Here is a 25,421-nt window from a genome sequence, read left to right on the forward strand (position 1 = left end):
CCGGACACGGGCAGGCGGGCTCACACATGCTCCCGCTCTCTCGCACCCTGGGAGAGCACTCATATGGGCTTCATGAGGCTCAGTAAGAAACACTTTGTCTTCACCCTGCTATTTATGGGTTGCTTGGGGCACCCTGTGCTCTCCACTGCCCTTACCCGGACAGTCGGCTCCCGCAGACCCCGCATTTAATAAGGGACGACAGTAAATGCAAAAGGCTCTGTGTGACCCCACGCTCCTGTCTTCCCGGCCACCCATGCTAACTGCACAGAAAGGACAATCTGCATCCATCCGCCTATTCTCCAGGCTCCCCTCCTTGAGGTTAAATCCATTCTCCTCTTTCCTGCCTTGGAGACTCTTCACTAAGCCATCTCTCTAAGATATCTGTTTCTAGTTTACCACTGCCAGGGATTCTTTCATTCTTCAGCGATGGAACAACCATCTTGGAAAACAAGAGCCGCTCCGAAACCTGTAAACCACCGCCATCGCCTCCCGCGGGGGGCCGGGGTCGGGGGGGCAGTCTCTGGACGGCCTCGCACGCGCGGAGTGAAGGAGCCAGTTTCTCCTACCTGTGGCTGACCTCGAGGTGCACTTAGAAGCCTGGTGCTTCCCCTGCGCACGTGGTGTCGGGGCGGGTTGCAAAGGGGCGGGAGGCCCGCGTGAAAGCAAGAAGCGTGTCCGGGCCGACAGGCTGTGTGAAGGCTGCGGAGGAAGACGGCCGAGGTGTCCGCCGCATGCAGGACCAAGGCCCTTCACTTTGGGGGCCTCTTTCACTCCGCTCTTTTGGGGGTTTCAGGGCTCTCAAGGCTGATGGGTCCTGCATGAAGAGAGTCACGGCTGCATCCTGTCCGCCCGTGGGCCGTCACACTCGCCCCGAGCCCGGCCGCCTCTCGGCCTTGTCTTCATCTTGGGCTAACCCGTTGTATCCTGAAAACACACAAGACAGAGAAGGATGCGTTAACTCGCCTTCTCCCCACAGAACACAGTTCACCATTGCAGCACTGATTAAATACAGGACATTATCTCACCATAATGCCCTCCTGGCGGCGTTCCCAGGAAAATTCTAACTAATCATAAAAATAGAAAGAAAAACGCAACCTAAATTCCATTCCTCGTCTTAAATGAGTGATGTGTTCACTTTTATTTATTTTTCTGGAAGCGAGGCGGGAAAAGAAAATGAATTTTAGGGCTTAGGAAAACAAGCTACTAATAGTACTAAGTAGAGCAGGGCGGTGGTGCAGACAGTGGGGATGTAGCCGGCAGGGCATGGGCCAGTCCCGGCCCTACCCCTGGCTGTAAACTGCGAGTTTTAAACTGGAGCACCTGGCAGGGCAAAGCCAGGATGGGGCGAGGAAGTCGGGTGGTTGTGAGGCCATGTGTAGACACATACGCACACACAGACTCACACGCCCGCACAAACTAGGCGCTCGATAGCATTTTTAAGGCCCTGGCAGGCAAACGCGCTGCCAATACTCCTTTTACGCAGGGCCTGCGTGCTTCTCTAGCACCGTCCTTTCTGGAGACTCTGGCATGGTTTAGCTATTCCCTGCCTGGAAGAGTTTTTCCTGCAGGTTCCGCTAGCTAATTTCTACACAGCCTTTAGAGATCAGAGCAAATGGTATTTCCTTCAGGAAGCCTTCTCCCAAAACCTCTACCCTGACTCCAGCCCAGGTGCTGGAGCTCTAAGCCTGCCCTTCCTGGCAGTCACGTGGCTGTAATTAAGGCACTAATTGCATAGCTGGTTATTTAAGGGCTCTCCTCTCCCTTAGATCTAAGAACGTGTTGGTCTCATTAACCATGTTGCACGTGCCTGCCTGGTAGGCAGTAGTTGTTCAATAAATGCCCATGTTGGATGAGTGCTGATGGGTTGGCCCAGCCTGTGAATGGTCCCCTGTGTCACTGGCAGGTCCCAAGTTAAGCAGCAACAAGCAGATGTGGAACCAGATCATGGTTTGCAACACTAAGTACCATGCCCCTCCCAAGTGATTTCTGCTCTTTCCTGCTGGGAAGACTTCACGGGAGAGTTCAAAAGCCTGAAAACCAGCTTCGGAGATGCTTCTCATAATGGTGCCCTGAGTGAAAAGAAAATAAAGGACCCCCCCCCCCAACCCCTCCTGCCTCTACCTGCCCCCGCTCCTGGCATTAGAGTCCCAAAGCTGCCATTTCCCATCACGGCTAGTGCTGCAGTAATGGGCACTGCTACTTGATGGCAAAGTTCTAGCTGGGCTAATTAAGCATACTGAGCTAATAACCTTCCATTTTGGGACCGGTATTATTCATAATTTAATGTATTGCTGCTGAAACATTAACCTTTCGGCAACTGGCATGCTGCCCACAGCAGCCCAAGTGCTGACCATCTTTCAGTAAAATGAGTATTATTGTTAAAACAGGTATAAATCATTCATGGCTGCCGCTTTTGTGTCAGACCCTACGTGAAAATAAGCAGTAAGCTGGGTAATTTATTTACCTTTTGGTGATTATTTTTTATGATTTTATGATCATATTCAATGATTCATAAACATTGGCCCGGTGCCATTTTGTAATCATTTCACATTTTAAATACTGTGTGGCTGTTCTGCTTTTCATCTTTAAAGATTTCAGGATTGATACCAGGCAACTTAATCCAGACACAAATGCAATTTCATTTGAAAGAAACAGGGTGGGGAGGGGGGAGAGGAAAGAGTCCCAGGCCCATTCATTTGAACAAAACCATTTTCAACAGAGCTGATTGGAGCTTGCCCTTGCTGCAGCGTTGCACTTACTGTAGCAAACTTTCTTTGAAGTTTAACACACAGAGGGTGCCTTGAAATCTGGATAAAAGCACAGGAAAACAGTTAACAAGCTTCTGGTTGGAAAGATGATGGGAAGGAGCTCAAGGGTGGAGGGAAGCCTGGAAACTCTGGCCTCGGGCCAAGAAGGTTGGAAGCCACAAGCCTGCCTGCCAGCACCTGGTTGGAGAATGTGATTACATCCCCCGGGATCTGGAAACTTTACTGCCCGCCCGCCTGCTCCTGCTGCCCGTGCTGTGTTTGGGCTCCCGGAACGGTTCCAGAAATTAGCCTTTTCTCCTTCTGGCAACAAGTAGGAACTGGAGGCTGAGAGGCAGGCAGGTCTTTCATGGCCGGAGAGCTCAGGAGACCTCCCTACCTTCCACAGGCCGTCTCCCGGGAGCCCTTCATGGCTCTTCAACCAGTGAAAACACAGAATTCCCAGTAGGTAGGAGCTGAAGCCGATGTTCTGATGGTGGGAAGGAAGCGGGGCCAGGGGCAGGCAGAGAGCGTGACATCGTGTTACCACTGCTCCTCCAGAACGTCCAGGAGCAAGCTGGCTTCGGGAGCCTCATCTCACGCCAGGCGTGTTGGCACAGAGGAGCGTTCAGCCAGGGGAGACAGGCGCCGTCGCCCCAAACGTGGGAGATGAGGTCTGGAAAGGCGGCCACGGGTATGTGCTGTAAACAAATACCCACGTCCACAGGGAAGCCCAGGCAAGAGCAAGATAAGAGAGGTATTTCTTTCTGGGACAGCCTGAATTGTGTAGCTCTGAGATGGCGGCTTACTGTGTTTTCTTCCTTCAGTTTGCTTAATTTCCCGTGTACCGCTTTCATGGTTTTTTTTAAAAAAATCGATTGTCTGGTTTTAGATTTTACCTGTGGATATATATACATATATCTCCACAATAAAAAAGTTAAATAATTGTATGTTAATTAAATAATCTTTAACAATGCTGCTAGCTAGCCTAATGTCAGGAGGTTGTAAGCGTTAGAACCGTAGGGGCCCCATGACCATCTGAAGCGGGGCTTATTGTTTCCCTCCGTCTGTACTTAGAAGTTGAGAACACAACCCTCAACCTCCTGACGTTAGGAAAGCAGCTTTTTAAAAATATATATTAACTGAGTAATTATATATATAATTATTTAATTTCTCACTGTGGTAAAATATATATAGCATAAAATTTGCCATTGTATGGTTGTTTTTTTAGTGCACAATCCAGTGGTGTGAATCACTGGATTACATTCACAATGGTGCATATCTCTCACCAGTAACTATTTCCAAAATTTCTCATCACCCCCAAAAGAGACTCTGTACCCATTAAGCATCAACTCCCCACTCCCTCCTGCCCTCAGCCCTTGGAAACCTCGAATCTACTTTCTGTCTCTATGGAGTTGCCTATTCTGGATATTTCATACAGGTAGAATCACACAATATTTGTCCTTTTGTGTCTGGTTCATTTCACTGAGCATAACGCTTCCAAGGTTCATCTATGTTGTGGCATGTATGGGAACTTCATTCCTTTCTATGGCTGAATAATATTCCCCTGTATGGATATACCACATTTTGTTTATCCATTCATCTGTTCATGGCCATTTGGGTTGTTTCTAGCTTTTGTCTATGAGCATTGTTTCTGGCTTTTGGCTGTGAATTGGTCTATAACAAACTGAGTCCCTAGTATACAGGGACTAATATATTTTTTCATTAAAGGTCATTGCCCATTATATACACTGATCTACCTTCACCTTGAATGCTCTGCCTGTTAGCTTGGCAGAGCTGGCCTGGGCACACGTGGCAAAGCCATTCATGCCTGGTAATTACTCTCCAGCCATCCCGTCAGCACTGCCACCTAAGAGCACTTCTTGTAGTCACCTTCTGGCGTCACTGAGGCTGGTGCCAGTTGTGAATTCTGCACCAGTAGGTTCCATTCTCTATATTGGACTTGATAAAACACGCTGCTTCTCAAGTATGATAAAGAACAAATTAAGAAACAGAATAACCTGGCATGAGTGAAATTCCCCTTCAGTCATGTCAGCCAGAGCAGATGTTGTCATGAAATTTGATGTTATGGATTTACTTCCTAATATAAAGTCTAAGAGGGAAAACAGCATAAGAGCTGAAATGTGAATTGGACATGTCTACAGAGTGTGAATTGGATTCAAGACAAAATATTATGAATGGTTAATAGGGTCAGTCTAAGTATACTTGCAGAAATAATCTCTTGGATATGCAAATATTCTGAGAACTACACTGTCAAATATCTATTGTATCCTCTTATCTATGTGTTCACAGAACTGCTACATGTTATAACAAACAAAAAATGTGAATTTAAAAAATAATGTCACCCTAAAATAATACTTTACTTTGAATAGTAATTTTTGTTGTCAGGGTTTTTTTTTAACTTTTGTCACACACCAGCCAACCAGGTTCTTAAAGCGGCATTATTTGGAAATATTAAGAGGTGAGCTTTGTGCATCCTGTTCCCAGCGGAAACAGAAGTGGGGCTGGGGGTAGGGAGGGAGTGGGAACAGGTCACATGCTCAGCTTGATCTGGGTCCCTCAGTCTGCCGTTAGCACCTGCCATGCCTTGGTGTTACTGCAATGGACCTTTTGCTTCTACTATCTGGGGTCCCTTCAGTGGAATACCTTTTCCTGGGAACATTGTCTTGAGGACTTGAGATGTTAGCTACATGTTCACCATCTCACTATAATAATCAGCCCATTACACCTGAGGATGGGGGCAAGGAGAATTCGGACAAAGGACACTTGGAGAGAAGCCTTCGGTTTCACTGTTGGTAATTTCCAGGATTTCACCATCAAACTGCTCACTAAAACCCTTAGCGAGTAACCAAACTGTGAGCTTCATGTAGTTTCTTTCCCTCTCCTTTTCCTAATTTCTGCGAGTTGGGCTGGTGAGCAGGAAAAAAAAAATTAAAAAATGGTCAGCAGATGGATGGCCCTCACCTCCCCCCACCCCGAGTCATGTCCTACAGAAGTTCCCTCCCCCCTCCCCTCTTCTCCCTCCCCCACCAGTTTGCAGACACTTACTCATCCATGTTTCCCCAGCACTTTGAACTTCCCTCTGTGATAGATAGCAATTCTCATGTTGCATGACAGTTCATTTGTTTTTGTAGATGAACTCCTCAGGGTGGGGATTATGTCTCATAACTCTTTCTGTCCCAATCACACAGTACTTGGAAAATTCTAAGAGCTTGATGAACATTTTCTGGGTTTGATGAAATAACAACTTTTGTTTACAGAGGGGTTTTTTTTTTTTTTTTTTTTTTTTACATAAGATCATCTTTCTGGATCTGCGGACCAAACTAGGGTTGTTCTGGTGGATACTGTGAGAAAGACATAGAAACCAAGACCAGGAGTTTAGTGATTTGGCTAAAGTCCCAAGGTAACTGGGGGGGGGTCTCCTGATGTCTCTTGTCAAACCCCTTGTCTCATGGCTTCTCATGGAATATTTGGTGATGTGACCTCAAAGGAAGAACTGGCCAAGTCTCTTTGGCACAAAGTCAATTGATAGGGGAGATTATGAAAGACATCTGTCTCCACCTGGAGCATTAGGTGGGTCTCCAGAGGACAGCCACTGAAACTCTTTCCAAAATAATGGGGCAAAATGATGTGTTTAGTTTCCACACCTTGGAATTAGGTACTACCTATGGATTCAAATATGACCATTTGGGCAAATCTCTCAGTGAAGTGCTGAGGACATTTTCTTTTTGAGGGACTCTGGAAAAATGCTCACCAATTAAGGCAGGCTGACTTACAGTTCATAGACTTAGCTATATAGACAATGTAATATTACTCAGCCATAAAAAGGAACGAAATTGGGTCATTTGTAGAGATGTGGATGGACCTAGAGTCTGCCATACAGAGTAAAGTAAACCAGAAAGAGAAAAACAAATATCATATATTAATGCATATATGTGGAATCTAGAAAAATGGTACAGATGAACCTATTTGCAGGGCAGGAATAGAGATGTAGACGTAGAGAATGGACATGTGGACATAGGAGGGGGAAGGGGAGGGTGGGACAAATTGGAAGATTAGAATGGACGTATATACACTACCATGTGTAAAACAGATAGCTAGTGGGAACCTGCTATAAAGCACAGGAAGCTCAGCTCGGTGCTCTGTGACGACCTAGATGGGTGGGATCGGGGCGGGGGGGAGGGAGGTCCAAGAGGGAGGGAATATAGGTATACATAGAGCTGATTCACTGCATGTACAGCAGAAACTAACACAACATTGTAAAGCAATTATACTCCAATTAAAAAAAAAAATTAGTGGGAACAAACAGAGCATCCAGAGAACAGCCGCTTCTGGGCTGCAGCTGACTTGAGGTGTTGACCTGCTCTGCACTCTCTCCACCTGGCTAAGTCCCAGTCAACTTTCAACACATAGCTCAAGTCTCACTGGCTTTAGGAAGCCTTCCTTGGCCATCCCTTCAACCCTGCCCTCTGTTCCCCCAATGTGCTCCCACAGTGTTTCATGGTCATTTCCATCATTACACTGTGGAGTTTGTCCCTCACTTGACTGTGTGCTCCCTGAAGGCAGGGGCCTGTCCAACATGTCTGTCACTGGGCCATTCTGAGAGCACATGAGATGATGTAAGTGTCCTGCAGAGGGACCGTGACCACCAGATATCAGCTTACAATACCCAGCCATTCATTGTGCTTGGTGACACAAATTCTTACATAAATATATCCTCGGCCACTGTTGTTTTTTTTTGTTAACAATTTCTGTTTGCTAATTCTACGAAACAAAAACAAACAAACAAACAAAAACACTTCCCTGGTCTTGTAGGTCAAAATTTGTTCTCGTGGACTTCAAGACCTTTAAGATTGAGATTTCTTTGGATTCAGTCTACCCGCTGACTCCTCATCTCTCTCACTTCACCATGTACATGCTGACCTACCGTCTCCAACCTCTGTGCTTGTGCACACACAGTCCCCTCTGCCTAGAACACCAGCCCCAGAACCAGGAGAATCCCCTCCATCATCCAAAACCCAGATCACATGGCCCTCTGAAGTCTCCCCAGACCCCTTTCCCCAAGTCACGTTAGGCTTTTCTCCTCTTAGTTCCCTGAGCTTCTGCTACTGCCTGACCTTTCTCATCATGCTCTGATTATTTCTGTTTCCTTTAATTAGAGTGCAAGCTCTCTAAGGGCAAGGATCTTGTTCTTTTTTCCCGCACCCAGTGCCAGGGGCTAGATGGCTGGATGAAATTTTTTTTAATTAATTAATTATTTATTTTTAAATATTTATTTATTTATTTATTATTTAGTTTTGGCTGCGTTGGGTCTTCGCTGCTGCCCACAGGCTTTCACTAGTTGCAGCAAGCGGGGGCTACTCTTCATTGCGGTGCGCGGGCTTCTCATTGCGGTGGCTTCTCTTGTTGCAGAGCATAGGCTCTAGGCACGCAGGCTTCAGTAGTTGTGGCTCGCAGGCTCTAGAGTGCAGGCTCAGTCGTTGTGGCGCACGGGCTTAGTTGCTCCGCGGCACGTGGGATCTTCCCAGACCAGGGCTCGAACCCATGTCCCCTGTATTGGCAGGCGGGTTCTTAACCGCTGCGGAACCAGGGAAGCCCTGGATGAATGTTTGTGAAAGAAGAATCTGTATAATTTTCCATTTAATGAAGTTGAAGTTCTTTACCAGCTCTGCGAAGACTTTAAATGTACACTGGTTTTTGTATGGTGTCAGATTTTGGTTTCCAGGACTTTTGTTCTAACAAAAGGAGAGTGGGAACCCAGGAGTAAGCAAGTTGCAAATGTACAAACTCTCCTTCTCTAAGGGCCATAAAAGGTTGAGCACTGAGACGGCTGCCATCCTGCTGTCCAATTTCACCCTGTTTATTGTATTCTTGGGCCTAATCAAGATGGCCAATGTGACATTTGCAACTAGTTTTATGCAAGATGCAAAATCTTGTGCAACAATAACCAGAAAAACTGTTGCAATTCTACTCAAGTTGGAAAAACCTGGGGGCTGATTTGGCCTTTGCAGATGTGACTTCATTTCTTTGTCTCCATCATTCATCACAGAGGCCCTGCTTTGGAAACTTTAAGTAATTAAAACATCTATCAACTATCCATCGACAGCGATGGCGGTGTGCCTGTGCGTAGTCAGTCGGTTCCGTTCCAAGGGTGTTCTCATGTGATAATTATGTAACAACACACTTTGTCACTCTGTGGGTAATGAGAAATGGTCATGACACTGTTATCTTATCAGGCATTATTAAGTTTTGCTAATAGATGAGACTTTCTATCTCACTTTAGTTCTAACTTTCTATCTCACTGGTTGGCCAGTAGAGTCACTTGCAACACCAAAAAGCAAGTGTTTAAGTATATACTTTTAAATTAATTACTACTTAGTTTTATTTATTTATATCCAGCCTTACAAAGAAAGAAAAAGGGTTTAAGGAAGCTTCGAAGACACAGAGCGGTCCATGTTACAAGCGGGTGTCTAAATGGAGGCCCTTTAGGCAACCAACAGACGCTGTCACGACTACATACTATGAGATATCACTTTGCTGACACATTTGCCTTTCCTGACTCACCCAACAAGGGTGATAATTCCCGCCTCTGTACCAGCCCTGTGCCCTGAATAAACCTACCCTGTAGTGTAGCTCCTATCATATTGCAAGTCTTTATTCCCATGTCTGTGAGCGTCTTGGCGGCAGGACCCTGGCTTATTTACTTCTGTACCACATGTACCTAGCACAGCTCTTCGGTTAAGCAAGATGATGATGATGATGATGATGATGATGATGATGATGATGATGGATATTATTGGGCAGACTCAATTTTAGATGTGCCCTCTCCTCCCAGATTCCCTTTTCAGCCCATCCCTGAGCACACCCACCAGTACCTCTCTGGCTGTCCCTCCTACTTCCCCATCCATCTCTTCCCCATCAGGCCCTGTTCGCAAGGGGCACAGTCCTGCAGTGAGTCTAGTCGTCTCTGCTGTGGTTATAACAGGGTTAAAGTTGAGGTTTCTAATCGCTCCCATGGGGTCTTATTACCTGTTGATTAGGTCCTTTTGGGATCAGCATCAAACTGACAACAATAATAAACACTCCCTTCTTGGAACTCAGTAATGACCCTGCCTGCCCCACAGGCCCGGTGGCTGTGGGGAGGGGCACTGTGTGGGCCTGGAAGTGGCAGGCCATGCTAGGGGGCATTTCCTGGAGATTTGGTGGTGCAGGCGCAGAGGTGCAGCTAACAAGCCGATGGGCACCAGCTTGAGATTTTTGCCTGGCTGGAGGCACCTCTGTTGTTACAGCACAAGGTGCTCAGAGGACCCTCCACAGCCAGCCCAAGGACTTGAGGGATGGAGCTGGGTGGTTTTTCCACAGGACTTGAGGAATTTCTGGAGAATGGTCCTGTAACTGTTTCATGTGTATTTCGCCAAACTTTTTTTCTATGTGCATATAAATGTGAATGAGTGAGTGAGTGTGTGTGTGTGTGTGTGTGTGTGTGTGTGTGTAGTTTTAGTGTTCTTATTATAAAAATGCAATCATACTAAACATCTTGTTTGGCAAATTGCTTTTTTGTTCACCCAACAATCTCTCTTGGACACTTTTCCCTATCAGTGCTTAAAGTTTTGCCTCAGATAATGTGACCTACAAGGGCTTAATTTCCAAAAGACACAAACAGCTCGTACAATGCAATAACAACAACAAAAAACTCAATCCAAAAATGAGCAGAAGACCTAAATAGACACTTCTCCAAAGAAGACATACAGATGGCCAAAAGGCACGTGAAAAAATGCTGAACATCGCTAATTATTAGAGAAATGCAAGTCAAAACTACAGTGAGGTACCACCTCACACCAGTCAGAATGGCCATCATTAAAGGTCTACAAATAACAAATGCTGGAGAGGGTATGGAGAAAAGGAAACCCTCCTACACTGTTGGTGGGAATGTAAATTGGTGCCGCCACTATGGAAAACGGTTTGGAGGTTCCTCAAAAAACTAAAAATAGAGTTGTCATATGATCCTGCAATCCCACAACTGGGCATATATCTGGAGAAAACTGTAATTTGAAAAGATACAGCACCCCAATGCTCACTGCAGGACTATTTACAATAGCCAAGACATGGAAGCGACCTAAATGTCCATCAACAGATGAATGGATAAAGAAGATGTGGAATATATACACAGTGGAATACTACTCAGCCATAAAAAGGAATGAAATAATGCCATTTGCAGCAACATGGATGGACCTAGAGATTATCATACTAAATGAAGTAAGTCAGAAAGAGAAAGACAAATATCATATGATATCACTTTGTGTAGAATCTAAAATATGACACAAATGAACTTATCTACAAAACAGAAACAGACTCATAGACATAGAGAACAGACTTGTGGTTGTCAAGGGGGAGAGGGGGTGGGGGACGGATGGATGGGGAGTTTGGGATTAGTAGATGCAAACTATTATATATCAAATGGATAAACAACAAGGTTCTACTGTATAGCACAGGGAACTATATTCAATATCCTATGAAAAACCATAATGAAAAAGAATATGAAAAAGAACATATATATATGTATAACTGAATCACTTTGCTGATTAGAAAAGTGATTAGTAGAAATTAACACAACATTGTAAATTCAACTATACTTCAATAAATTTTAAAAAAGTTTTGCCTTAATGTGATAAAGAGCATTACAGTAATCCAGAATAAGAACAAAGCAAAATACCTTTAACCATTCTCTTGTTGTTGAACATTTCGACCATCTCCAATTTCTTGGTATTACAAATAAAGCTACAATGACATCCTTATACATGTTCTCATGTACTTGTGCAAGTGTATATTATGAATGGTTGTGCCTATTTACACACCTGACAGTAATGTCTAAGTGTGTCCTTTCTGTGGCTCCTGGTTAGTATAATTTTATTTATTTGTGACAATTTAATTGTAATAAAATATACCTCAGTGATATTTGAATTTGATTTTCTCTGACATTGCGTTTATTATGGAATTAAAAATATGTAATTCAAACCTAAATAAAAATTATAAGAATAATCCAAAGAATTTCCATGTACCCTTTATGCAAGTTCACCAATTCTTTATATTTTGTCCCATTTGTTTTAGTATATTTTTTCTCTTTCTATATCTGTGCCATCCAATATGGTAGCCACTAGCCACACGTAGCTATTTATATTTAAATGGAATAAAATTAATAATTCAGCTCTTCAGTTGCATTAGCCATATTTCAAGTGCTTGGTGGTCATGTGAAGCTCTTGGCTTCCATATTGTCAGAGCAGGTATAGAACATTTCCATCATCATGGAAAGCTTCACTGGAAAGCTCTGAGTTATATGAACGCGTATTTTTGAGCCATTTAAGAGTCAGTTGGAGAAATCATGTATATTTACCCCTAAACACTTCAATGTGTACTTTCTAAGAACATAAACATTTTTTTACACAACCACAGTACAATGATCTAAATCAGAAAATTTAACATCAATATGACATTAATCCACTGACCCCATTGGAATTTCATCAAATGTCCCAATTTTTTTCTTTATGGCCATTGTTTCTCCTGGTCCAGGATCAAATCCAGGATCAGACTTTGCATTTAGTTGTCATGTCTCTTTATGTCATTGCATTTTAAGAATTAAGTATTTAAGTATTCAGTCCACACTATGAAATCCTCTGGGGTATGTAGCAGGTCTCATTTATCTTTCCGTGCCCAGCATTTAGAGCAGGGCCTAGAATGAAATCAGTGATTGGAAAAATGAACGAATGAGTGAATTTCTGTACCACCTCTTACTTCATTCTAATTCTAATCATTCTAATCATCATACCTCCTCATTCCCTGAAATCAAAACAGAGGAGGGTAACATATCATTATTTTGGAAACATATTTTCAAAAACACACCTAAGAAAAGGTATTAATGTAGGGCTGTAGACTGGCACCACCATCTTTGGAAGACATTGTGGCAATCAATATTTAGAAGAAGATGTCTTCTTTGCCCTAGCAATTTCACTTCTCAGGACCTACACCAGAGAAATCCACGCATATGTGCACAACAAAACAAGCGTAAGGATGTTCACTGCAGTGTTGTTTGTAATAGGAAAAAAAGAAATAACCTAAAGTCAATCAGTAGGGCAATGGTTAAAAAATGCATGTGGTTATACCCATGTTAATTCATTTACACATTTAAGAAACAGTTGTAACTGTTAACATAGTAGTAAAACACCTATTATGTGACAGGTTATGTTAGAGGTTTAAGGGACAAAGAAATGAAGACAACATCTCTTACTGAGCCTATATTTTAGTAGAAGGATTATGGAATGCACAGCAGCAGGTAGAAAAATGAGATGGGGCTCTGCATAACGACAACAAAAGATCTCCAGAGCATTTTAAATAGTAAAGAAACAAACAGGCAAGTTGCAAAATAATGTCAGGATATATTTTATGTTTAAAATCACAAAATAAATCTAGACATTCCTGTATGTACACATATGCATGTGAATGAAAGTTTTTCCTTTTGGTCTGAACGGACACATGCCAAGCTGTTATCACCTCTGGGACTGAGTTTTGTTTTATCCTATCTTTCTTGATTTTGTTTTTTCTATGAGAATGCTTTCATGCATTGCTAGTGAAATTAAAAATAAATAAATAAGCACACTAATGGGAAGTCTAATCATCATGCCAGCTAAGGGAAAACAGCCACTATCTAAGCATTAAAGAATCGAATGCAGTTACTACAGCATAACCAGAATAAAAATTGACCTGTAGACTCTTGCCATTCATAGGAAACAGCACCAACCAGTACATGAAATGCTGTGCTCTCACCAGCTTCAACTACCAAGCTTTATTATTTATCCTAAGTCTTAGCAGTTTCAATATTCTCTGGGAGGAAAGAAGGAAATTAATACTCACTGTGTACTTAACACCTTCCAAACACTTGTCCTATTTACTATTTCATTCTGTGCCGGGAACTTCAGAAAGTATTACTATCCCTCCATTTTACAGATGGAAAAACCAAGGCTCAGAAGGTTTAACATGTTTGTGCAAAGTCTCGAATACACCAGCTAGCAGGTGATGGAGCCTAATTCAGATTCAGTCCTTCCCAACCCCCGAAGCTCACTGACTCTGCCTTTCAAGAATCCCTTAAGGATGGCTGGAGAGCAGGTTTGCAGCTTCAGGATCTCAGTGTCTGTCCTGGGTGTCTGTCTCCTTGTCCTTTTGCTCCATTTTTAGGAATGCTCTAGAACAAGCTTTGGGTAATGCCCTGGGCATGTTTGACACACTTCTCTCCAGAGTACCCCCATTTTTCTCTGTTCCCATCTGCCCATGGTATCCCATCTCAACAGAGGGAAATAAGGGACAGTGTCAACACAGAAGAGAGGATGAGATAGTCAGAGAAAGAGAGGCAGGAGACCACAGAGGAGTCGATAAATAGAAGACAGAGAAAATGAGCCAAGGGAGGGGAGAGGGGTTGGATCTGTGATACAGCGAACTATGGGAATCTTGGTCTCATGAATTACAAGGATGACAACAAAGCCACGCAGGAAGGATTAAAAAATAATAATAATAAACACTTTTCCTAATAGGATGGGAAGGGGGAGGTTAGTGAAGGGTGGAGAGGAGAGAAGCGCCCCAGACACCACCCACTTTCCTTCTGTGTCGAGGGGAACTGGTGGAGGGTCCCCAGACGCTGCCCTGGGGCCTGGCTGACCAGGAGGGAAGTCTGCAGCCCCTCCGGATTCGGGCGTGGCAGGTCCCCTCCACACCCTGGGAACATGTCCACACTTTAGGCCCAGACACCCACAGAAGCCCTGCACCTTGTATGTTACTGTCTTAGGGATTTTCAAAGTTTGCCCTTGGCCTGAATGTCTCTGGGCATCCATGCAAAATGATAAAACAAATTAAACAGTGCAGCAGCAAACCACGGGAGAAAGGGTGAGTGGAGAAGAGAGAGAGACAGAGACAGAGAGAGAGAGAAAGAAAAGCGGTTAGGACAAGAGACAAACTGGAAGGAGGGCAACGGGAGGGAAGAGGAAAGATGGCAGGAAAAAGAGACGATAAGAAACAAGGAGAGAGGGAGAGGAGCCGGCAGAAAGAAGGGAAGGGGAGGGGAGGGAGGAAGGAAGGTGTTTTATATTCCTAGGAAGGAATGTAGAATAATATGTAAGAATAATATACAAGAATATAAGAATAATAGAATACTGTTCCCCATATCCTGAAGGTCAGTAAATCTGGCTGGGAAATAAAGAACAAGTTCTAGTTGAGGGTTGGCAGAAGCCCCGAGGAAGTACGAGAACTTCTGCCAGCTTCCACAAAGCTGCCTCCTAGAAATTAACAACCCAGGGCCAGCCATTGTGCACACGGCCCACGTCTATCCACGTTCACGTCCACATTACAGCCTGGAGGTTGGGGCGTCATCCAAGGTGTTGCTTTAATGTGAGTAATTACAATTAAGCAAGAACTCCCGTGGGATATTATCACATACATCTACTATGTGAACCACTGGGGTGAGGTAAGGCGGCGAGTGCCACAAATACACAGGAAGGAATGTTCCAGAAGAGATAACAGGCAGTGGAATCAAACACGGATGGGAGGTCTTCATTCCTACAGATGGGTTCCATACACAGAAGCAGGGAGGCCAGAGGGTTCCCAGGAGATGAGATTGGAACATGGCAAAAATCCTGACCCACCCCATCCTAGGCTCTCCTAGCACATCCTGTTAAACAGTCTCTAAGAAAGGGGAGACTCACATGCTTTGTGAAATTGTACGTGGTAGCAGTCTAAGGGCTAGAAGAAATGATAAGACTCTCTCCATCCAAGGCTATTATTTTTATTTGCTTCAAAGCAGAGGCTAAAATGAAGGGGGAGGCCATTAGACTAGGCCTCAACTAAGGTAGTGCTTTCAAACTCTGGGTGTGACCCGTTAGCGGGGTGTAAAATCAATTTGGTGTTTTGTGACCAGCTTTTCTTTTCTTCCTTTCTGTATTCTTTCTTTCCTAATAGAATAGAAAATATCAGCAAGTACCTCATGTAGTGAGGGTAAATACTGTTGCAGGAAACTTTTGATCCGGCTATATATGCATACATATTAGTACACATACATGCATATTTATATACTGGGTTGTGAAGTAAAGTTCATTTCTTATCATGAGTTGTGGCCTAAAAGTTTTTGTTTTGTTTTGACCATGCCACGCGGCTTGTAGGATCTTAGTTCCCCAACCAGGGACTGAACCCGTGCCCTTGGCAGTGAAAGCACGGAGTCCTAACCATGGGACTGCCAGGGAATTCCCTATGGCCTAAAAGGTTGAAAGCCAGTCGTCTAGATGTACCAATGAAGCATAGAGGGTTTTGGCTAGAGAATAGAAATTTCCAGCTTTGAAATGCATGATCAAACAAAACCTCTGGCTGTGGATGCTGTCCAATGGAGTTGACCAGAAGCAAAAGATGGAAAGCCCACTAGCTTTTCTTGAGGTGTGTCTGCCACAGAAACCCCATGAATGGAGGACAGTAGTTTGCAATTGCTCAAATCTTAGGAAAACTTTAGGATAATCCCTAGTGCCCCAACTTGCACCAAGTGGTTGTGAACTGCTAAAGCAGTATCATTCCCAGAGAGCACATCCTTCCAGCTCCTTTCTCAGATAGGCTCATAGAGGACAAACGGAAAAAGGTGATCCTCCTTGGTCTATGCTGGGTACCAAGAATTCTTTCTACTGCCAAGAGTCTTAATTATTTCTGTTCTATAGGATATGCTATGCTCTTTTCCCTGTTTTTCCAAACGGAGTTTTTCTTGTCTACATCCTGTTCTTTATCCACTGTATTGGGTGCACTGGGGGTAGATAACTTATCATTTAACCACAGGTCACTGAACCACAAGGAGCTACCTCTGGATTTCAAGGAAAGAGATTTCACAGGATGCAGTTATATGAACCTTTGGGTTCTTTCCATTTGAGTTGCATGAACTTTTATGTGTTTTATGGGCATTTGGGAAAGTGTTTCTGTGGCAGATGGGCATGAATGGATGCTGAGTGGGCACCCAAAGGGGTGGACTGTAGTTGACATTTGTCAGTTGCTACCGGGCATCCATGCCCTCCTCTCCCAACTTAACAGCATCTAGATTCTCCTCTGGATAACTGCACTGGCATGCAGCCTATGGACTTTGTGGGCTGTTCCAGCTGTGAGCTCTAATGACTTGAGTCAGTCAGCACCTTTCATTTCCCTGATTACAGTTGTTCCTTCAGGGGTGGGCATAGTGTCCTGGGAGGGTCCCATCAGGTATATTTCAGGAATCCTACTTGGAATGATGGTATGAAACACTCTCTACCACTGACATAAATGAGGAGACATGGGGCTCCAAACTTGGCCGGCAGGCATCCTAAGACTCCAAGGGAAACAGGCTTTTTAGGACAAGGTCAACATTGTGGTTGACAGAGTAGAGGGGAAGAAGAGCTCTGGCCCTTCTTTATACTCTTGAGCACTTGAACCAACCAGCCACGTGGCCTGCCTTACCTCTGGATTGTTCCCTGTGAGCCAGTAAAACCCCTCACTGAAGTATGTTTGAGTTGACTTCTGCTGGTTGTAGGAAATACATACTTCCTCCACTCCATACTTTGTTTTGCCAAGCTCCATCATCTCAGATGTGGACTTGCCGAGCCTCTGTCCTAGGCTGTCAGGAGGGTGGTTTCCTTCACATTAGGGTTTAGTGGCCTCAGCCAGGGCCTACACCTGAGACTTCTCTCTGTGCTCAACTGCCCTCATATATTAAGTACATTCTTACGAAACACATGATCCTTGATTCTTTTGGAGCACTCAAGGCTCATTTGACTGTCTCTTGCCTCTTCCTCCACATCTGGCTGATTTCCCACCACTAGCCTTGCCCATTATGCCACAGTAATACTAAACTGCTCCGTCCAAACCCCATACGATTTTATATGCCTTTGCTGACACTGCGTTTTTTTTCCTGCCAAGAATGCCCAATCCCCTCCACTTTCTTTGCTTCTCATCTATTCATCCTTTTAGACCTGTGTTCTCCAATATGGTAGCCGCAAGTCACACACAGCTACTGAGTTCTTGAAATGTGGCTAGGGGAAGTGAAAAACTGAATTTTTAATTTTATGCCATTTAAATTAATTTAAATTAAAAAATATATATGGAACAATATAAAATATGTTTCTATTAAACACACCTTTATTGCTTTGATAGCACTACATTTTACTTTAACTGTTCAGAAGTTGGTGTCCAAATTGAGATGTTCTGTAACTATAAAATACACACTGTATTTCAAAGACTTTGTACAATAAAGAGAATGTAAAATATCTTATTAATAATTTTTATATTGATTAGGTTGTGAAATAGCAATATCTTGGATATATTGGTTTGAATAATACACGTTAAGATGATTTTCTCCTGTATATTTTCACTTTTTAAATGTGGTTACTGGAAAATTTTAAATTACATACATGGCTGGTAGTATACATCTACTGGGACAGCACTGGACTAGACCCTACCAGGTTTCATCTCCTTGAGAAACCCTTCCCTGGTCACCCAGGCTAGGTGCAGTGGCTTCCTGGCTTCTCATGACACCCTCTTACATAGTACTTATGTCATTAACCGATACGGTCGCTTCATGTGTCTGTCTCCCTCCCACCTATCCCCAGACTATACGTTTCTCAAGGGCAGGGACCATGTTTTATTTTCCAGGGCCTGCACAGTGCCTGGCACATAGTAGGTACTCAGTAAATACTTGTGAAATAAATTAATGAATGGCTAACCACATCAAGTTCATGATATGACAGGTATTTCAAAGTGAACTTTCACGTACAACTACTTTCTAGATTGATATGCTATCTTAGGGCTTCCTGGAGGTCCCGTCTTTTGGCTGAGTCTCTTGGTTACTGTGTGCAGTGCCCAACCTGGGGGGCTGTACAGAGCAGCCCTATAGGCTAACCTTTCAGCCTTTCCTAGAACCCTGATCCTGAGAGGGTACCAGATGGGTGCAGAGCAGGAATGAGCAGACAAGGATGAGCTCCAAGAGGAATGGAGGGAAAAAAAGAGGAAGTGAGGAATGCAGGAAGCAAGCCTTCTCCCTCTGCCTTCTGTGGCAAAGTGAGCTGAGCATTGCTGCCAAGCAAACAGTGGTGTGGAAGGCCGGGGAGGAGAAGCAGGGCTGGCTGTGGTATGCCACTGGGTGGAGTTAAAATTTATAACAAGGGAGAGGCAACTGAAGAAAAGAAAGATTCTTTTAAAAATTCTGCTGAAGCCTAATTAGAAAAAAATTCCATTCCCTCATGCTAAGTTTTAAGAGACTTCCCTTTCAGAATTATTTTCAGTCTGGTGGTAACAGGCAGGAAGAGTGTCAGATGTTCACCAAGCTATAAAGCGGATACTCCCCACCCCCTAAACACAGAACCTGCCCATATTGCTTTTCTGACTTGGGTTATGAGGATACAGGATATGAAGTTGTCAAGGCATAGATCTTTCCAGATAGGAGTGTCCCTTGTGGTAGATTGAAAACAGAATGGCTGAAGTATTCTGCAGCTGTTCCCGCCAAAGAAGTGGAGTAGATTTTGCCAGGCCTTGAATCTGGGTTATACCCATGGGACATTAGACAGCCTGATGCAAGCAGAGGCTTGAAAAGTGCTTGAACACTGAGACTTGCCCTCTTTTGCTCTTTTTGGAACCCAGCCACCATGTGAAGGAGTCTAGGTTAACCTGCTAGATACTGGGGACATGTAGCTGGTCACCCCTGTGGACACCCCCTACATGCTAGACCTGTATGTGACACCACCAGGGACCACCAGGCCTCAGAAAATCCTCCAGCTGACTGCACCATACAAGCAAAACTGGGCAAATCCAGCAGAAGAACTTCCCAGCTGAGCCCAGCCCAAATTGCCAACCCCCAGAAAGGTGGGCTAATAAATGATTGTCGTTTGAAGCCTCTAAGTTTTGGGGTGTTCTTTCATGTGGCAAAAGCAAACTCATACATTCTGACAAAGAGGTGTGGAAATCCATAGAGAAATAGCCACCTTACTTACACCTTATTATAACAGAGTGATTCAGAGCGATTCAGAGTATGGGCTTTGGAGCCAGGCAGATGTGGTTCCATCACTCGCATGATGTGCTCTGGGGCCTCTTTGGTAAAAATGACAGCACCTACTTCATAGGGTTGCAATGAGAACTGTGTCACCCAGCGTGGCACATTGGAATTAGGATAATTTGGGTATAGTTTATAGAGGAACAATTGTATTTACAAAGGTGTGGTCAGGGTTCAGGGACCCACAAGGGAGAGTGCAGTGCCCTGGGGCCATGTTATCACCGAAGGTGTGAGGAGACAAGGAGGTGACCAAGAGCTGGAGACACAGCAGGCAGGGTCCAGAGGGCCACCTGGCAGGAGCCATGACCTCGAGTTGAGAGAAGGAGCTGTTCCGCAGTGACACGTCTGAGAAGGAGCTGGAGGAATAAAAACTCGGACCTACACTTTTTCCTCCTTATTTCCTGCCGGGGTTCCTTGTTGGCCAAATCCAACTAGGAGCCACTGGACATACAGACCAGCCTCCTGTGGCGAAAAGTAAGGTGACGAAGGAGGGAGAGTAGATCTGGGGCGAATAATGTGCATCAAAGAACTGAGCATGTACCTGACACCCAGTAATTATGATGAAATATCATTCATCTATAAACAAGGGCTATAAGAGGCAGAAAAGGAAATCAGTATTTTTTGCTAGGGTGACCTAGAGAATATTCATGGACAAGGTATGCTTTGGAGGGGTTGGGAAAATAATAACAAAATGATAAGAGCAAATATTTATTTGGAATTTACTATGTGCAGGTACCATTCTTTATACCTTATGTACGTTAATTTATTTAATCTTCATAACTATCTTATGGGGTAAGTACTATTATTGTCCCTATTTCACAGGTGAGAAATTGAGGCAGAGAGAAGTTAGATAACCCAACTGAGGTCACACAGCTAATAAGTAAGGGAGCCAGGATTTGAACCCATTTCAAAGGCAGTGTGGGGCGTGACTTTCTTTTTTTTAGGCACAGAGCTAGAAAACTCTTATAGAGGAAGTAGGGAGTTATCCAGATGGAGTAGAGTGTGGGGTTTCTGCCAGAGGGTGGCAAGAGACAGTCTGGAGAGAGCGAGGTAAGGACCAGAGTACTGAAGACCAGAATGATAGGCTGAGGAATGTGCCTTTATTCTGATGGGCGATGGGAAGCCACCGAGGATGTCTGAGAGGAGAAAGGCAGTCACGGCAGAGTGCAAGGAAGATAAAGCTTTGTGCCGCATGAAATTAACGAAGCAGGGAACAACGGGAAGCCAGGCAACCAGCTAGAAGATACTGCAGTAGTCCAAGCACCAGGAGATGAGGGCTTGAATAAGATGACAACAACCGAGATGAAGGGCAGGATATTAGAACTGCACGCAAGGGAAGGCTCAACAGAACGCGGGGACTGATGAACTGGGTGTATCAAGTGTTGGGTGGTGCTGGAGAAAGAGAAACAGGACAAGAGGTTTGGGACCCAGGTGAACGGGTCACGATGGTATCAGATGGACCATTCAGCCACACTTAGTGTACAAGTTGGAAAAAAGTGTACATCATCCAGTCTTGTGTGTTTTCTAGTTATAACACAAATGCCATGAAGTTGTACCAACCCCTAATCAATTGCAAACTAATAACTGTTTTTGCAATATCAGCTCCTGGCAGATTCACTGGTGAGCCTGGAATAAGGATGGGGAGGAATTCAAGGACTTCCCCCTGTGGTGGTAAGAGACCAGGGTTGCAGGATATTGTGAGATTAGTTCTGGGGAAGCTGGAAGGATGCTTGGTTGCCCGGCGACAATGCTGTCCCCACGGCAGCCCTGGGTTTCCTGCAGTCCCGGATGCATCTTATTAAAAGGAAAGAGGGATGGCTGGCTGACACATTTCCCGAAGTGGCATTTTCAGTGTCCCAAGTCTTGGTATCTTGTTTATAAGTGGCACTTACAACACACAAGGGAAGGGGGAAAGAGGGGGGAGGAAGAAAGTTCTCCTAGGGTCTCGAGCACACGAGGAGTTGATCTTGACTCTATGACTTCAGCTCGTCTAACAGAGACGGTGTGCAGAGCCTCCTTGAAATCCACCTGAAATGAATTAGCCTGAAGTAAAAGTAGGTGTTTATCTCAAGTCATTGCCTCGAATAGCTGACTACCTGTTGGAAGAAGGTTCTGATCGATGCAGACCAGAGCAGCCGTGCGTGAGCTGTTACACAGCGGTTAGTATTGATCAGAGCTAAAGGCTGCCGATAGGAATGTGGAGTGAACTGACAGGCAGAGAAGAGGGAAGGTGGAAGCAGCCTTCGCTGGTGGCAGCCGTACAGAGGAAAGCCGATAAAAAGCCAATTCCACTTAACTGAATGGCTGCTAACTAAATATTTTGGGGGCTACAGCCTTCCCAGGTAGCAGCTGGAGTTCGGTTCCAGAACTGAGATATCAAGCAAGAGCTGGGCATCGACAGGTGAGATCACAGGGCCCTGGTGATGGATGGGGGAAGAAGAGAGGCCCCCGAACAGAGGGATGGGTGGCCCTGGTCTTGACTGAGCTGACTGGGTGCACTGGAGCACAGCCATGGACCATGGAATGCTGCTGATGGGAAGGAAAGGGACAAGCGCCAGGCTGGGATTTGTGAAACAGTCTCTGATTAATTAGTTCATTTAAAACCTTGATGCTTTTCTCTGCACTTAAGGGGTATTGAAACTAACTGCTGCAGTAAGAGAAAGTTGACCAAAGGCTGGGCCATTCACAGAGAGAGGCAGAATGGTGCAATGTTGAGCTGCTAAGAGACTGGCTTTGGGAGATTCGGTGCTCACTGATAACTTGTTTTCTGAACTTGCACGTGCTTAGGATTGCACTTCTCTTTCTTGAATTAGGTATGACTATGTAACTTGTTTGGGCCAGTGAAATGTGTGTCCCTTCTGGGTGGACATTTAATTGCTAGTGAACAACTTTCCTGCTCTTCGCTTGCCACTGTGATCATAGGTGCTTGTGTTCATATGGATAAGAGCAAAACCCCCTGGAATGTTAAGCTAACACATGGATAGTTGTCCAAAACTGCACTGGAGTTTGTGGGAGTGAGGAATAAACTTCGATTATGTCACACTGCTGAACTTTTGGGCCTGTTTGTTACCCAGCATAACCAAACCCTTTCTGACTGGTACAGGGGGATTGGTTTTTAGAATCCTGTGTCTACCAGTTGCTTGTAGTTGTGTGATTTGGCCCATTGCTTAATCCACCCATATCTTGGACTATGTATATAAAGCATATAAAAATAGTAACAACAATAAAAATTATGATATATTGAACGCTTACAAGGTATAAGCATAGCATAGGCTCTGCTTATATTAATTCGTGTAATTCTCAAAGCAGCCCTGCAGTAGGATCTATTATTATCCTCATTTTACAAATGTGGAACTCAAAGCTCAGAGAGGTTAAAAGGCTTTCCCATGGTCACACAGCTTGTAAATGACAGGCTGGAATTCAAGCCTAGGCAGATCACTCCAGAGCACTTTTTCTTAACCATTTTCCTACCCTGGATCTCAGCTTAGTTGCTTAATAAATAACAGGTCTCCCAGTATAGGCTTGGGAATAAATTCACCAGTTGGTTCACACTCAAGCATTCTATATGGGAGGAGAAGAGAAAAATGTGGCTAGTATTTCTTTTGCTCTCTCACTAGTCTGTCTACACCACCCCTTCCCACAAGCCTCTGTAAGGTCTGAGCCTGTCTGGAATAACCTTCTCCATTTGTTCCCTCAATCTTGGGTTTTTCTAAGGCTCCAGATCAATTCCCTACTCATTCATGATACAAACAAAGAAACTCCTTATCAGTGGAAGAGACTGAATGGACTTCTGTCAAAGGATGCCATTCTGAGGAGTTTCTCATGTATAAAATGGGGGTAATAACCCCCATCTCACTGGGTGGTTATACCATTTTTCATCTGTTTTTTAACATCATATTCTAGGTTCTAGACACTGTGTTATGTGATTTTATATGTGTGTGTTTGTATACACACATATAAAAGATCTGTCTGTCTGTCTGTCTGTCTGTCTGTCTATCTATCTATCTATCTACTTACCTACCTACCTACTTAACGATCTATCTTTTAATCTTCACATTAATCCTAGGAGGTAGATAATATGTCCATTTTACAGATGAGAAAACTGAGGCTCAGAGAATTTAAATACTTTCCCAGAAGTCACTCAGCTAGAATGAAGGATGGGGAGCCAGTTCAAATTATAATCCCCAAGCCTGGTCTTTTTTCTGTTAAACTCTAGTGCCTTTCTCCCACTTGTGGAGTTAAAATAGAATAAGACAGTTAAGATTCTCTTGGAGTACAGGGCCTGGCACATAATAGCAGCTCAATAATTGGTAGCATGAATTATGGTTCATTCATAAACATTTATTTATTTATTTACTTGTTATTTTACTTTCCTTTCTTTTTTTGCTGTGTGGCTTGTGCAATCTTAGTTCCCTGACCAGGGATTGAACCCAGGCCATGGCAGTGAAAGCAATGAGTCCTAACCACTGGACCACCAGGGAACTCCCCATAAACATTTATTGAGCAGCTTCTATGCACTAGGTAGTGTGCTCCAAGAAATTCCTAAAGGAATTTTTCAAGGAATTTGAAAACAAACATATAAGGAAATCATTTCTTGTCCCTACTGCCTTTCAAGACACTCTTGGGCTGCCCACAGCGTCAACTCCTTAGAAAGCACCGAACAGAGGGGATCCCAGGCCAAACAAGTGATGGGATACAGGGAGCGGCAGCAGCCCTCATCATGCTGGTGTGCTTTCTCAGTGGGTCTGGGTCCATAACCAGCCTGCAGGCCATCCGGGTAGCTGTGCAGGGGTGCGTGGAGTCTCTGGAGAGCGGAGCAGCCCAGAGCAGCTAAGACCCTGCTGCCCGCTGGGCACCTGCCATTCAGCATCGCAGTCACGCCTCACAACCACCCTTGGGATGGCGATGAGAGTTGTCTCATGTCCAAAGCAGGACCGAGCTTTACCCACGACACCACACTGCCCTTTCTTTATGACCTTAGGTGAGGAGAAAAGGATGGTGACGGAATACTCCTTGAGCATAGTTGGAATTTACCTGGATTGACCTGTAGATTCCAGCCAGCCCCAGGGGAGGAGAAAGAGTGCTCATATTTTATCAGCTGAACCACCATGAGATCCCCAGGAATAAGGGGCCTGACACTACGTACCTCCTGCCTTTGTGCCGGGGATCATGCCAGGTTATCTCCTTATACCTTCCCCACATCCTCCCATCAATCACTGACCCCACATGATTGATGAGAAACTGTCTCAAAGAGGTTAGGTGGTGCCTAGGATTGGTCCTTATTTTCTCCGTGCCCTTATGACAACATTTAATAATTTTTCTGAGTAACTGGCCCTTCTAAGTACCTTAATTAGGGAGGTCATCTTTGCTCTCCGCTTGTCAAACGTTAGTTACTTGAGAAATGCCTTCCATTTATTGATATATCAATGTATTGATGTGTGTGTGTGTGTGTGTGTGTGTGTGTGTGTGTGTGCGCGTGTGTGTTTGTGCGTGTATGTGTGCACGCGTGCCACCTCAACGCTTGGGTTCCTCTCGACCAATATTTTGGGTATATGCCGAGGGGAGTGTGCGCA

General features: G+C 44.4%; 1 protein-coding gene across 1 annotated transcript in view; it reads right to left on the reverse strand.

Moving 5' to 3' along the window:
• Positions 1 to 626, reverse strand: part of ZFHX3 (zinc finger homeobox 3) — a 277,898-nt gene extending 277,272 nt beyond the window's left edge. The window contains exon 1 of the mRNA XM_068527603.1: positions 567 to 626. The gene's annotated coding sequence lies outside the window, so the exon portion shown is untranslated. The remainder of the gene's footprint in view (positions 1 to 566) is intronic.
• Positions 627 to 25,421: the final 24,795 nt, after the last annotated feature.

This window comes from Eschrichtius robustus, chromosome 19, assembly GCF_028021215.1.
Source record: "Eschrichtius robustus isolate mEscRob2 chromosome 19, mEscRob2.pri, whole genome shotgun sequence".
NCBI classification, from domain to species: Eukaryota; Metazoa; Chordata; class Mammalia; order Artiodactyla; family Eschrichtiidae; genus Eschrichtius; species Eschrichtius robustus.